Source organism: Penaeus monodon, chromosome 19 (assembly GCF_015228065.2).
Source record: "Penaeus monodon isolate SGIC_2016 chromosome 19, NSTDA_Pmon_1, whole genome shotgun sequence".
In the NCBI taxonomy this organism is placed as follows: Eukaryota; Metazoa; Arthropoda; class Malacostraca; order Decapoda; family Penaeidae; genus Penaeus; species Penaeus monodon.
The window spans coordinates 40971987-40972627 of record NC_051404.1 but is presented as its reverse complement, the minus strand read 5'-3'; positions in this window follow the sequence as shown (position 1 = coordinate 40972627).

Below are 641 nucleotides of genomic sequence, written 5' to 3'. Positions count from 1 at the left end.
TTGATTCCTGTACAACTGATACTGACAATACAACCGGTTTCCTACTCTATTGATATTGCTAATAATACTATTTGTAATACTCTCAGTATTACCATTGTATTGTTGCCCATCTCTTCGCTTTCATCGTTCGCCCTTTTTCCCCCATTTTCCGTCGCGCATTGTATGCGTAGCCTCCCCCTCCCCCCATTTTTCTCGCCCACTGCATGCGTAGCCTCTCCCCCCCATTTTTCTCGCCCATTTCATGCGTAGCTCCTCCCCCCCATTTTCTCTCACCCATTGCATGCGTAGCCCCCCACCCCCCCATTTTCTCTCACCCATTGCATGCGTAGCTCCCCCCCACCCCCCCATTTTTCTCGCCCATTGCATGCGTAGCCCCCCACCCCCACCCCAGTCCATTGGAATTCGTTACGTGCGAGAGCAGATGCCGGCGTTCGGGGGAGCGGCGGGGGTGGCGACCGCTGCAGGATTCGTCGTCCGCAGGTTCGGGATTGGATTTAATCCCTGGAGTAGCTTAGATGTCCTTGGTGAGGGGGCTCTGTCGAGGGGGCCGGCCCTTGCACGTGCCCTTGACCTCGATTGCTTTGCAATGTTGCGTGTCGTGGGGTGACTTCATGGTGGAAGACTTGTGACTTTTTTTAGAA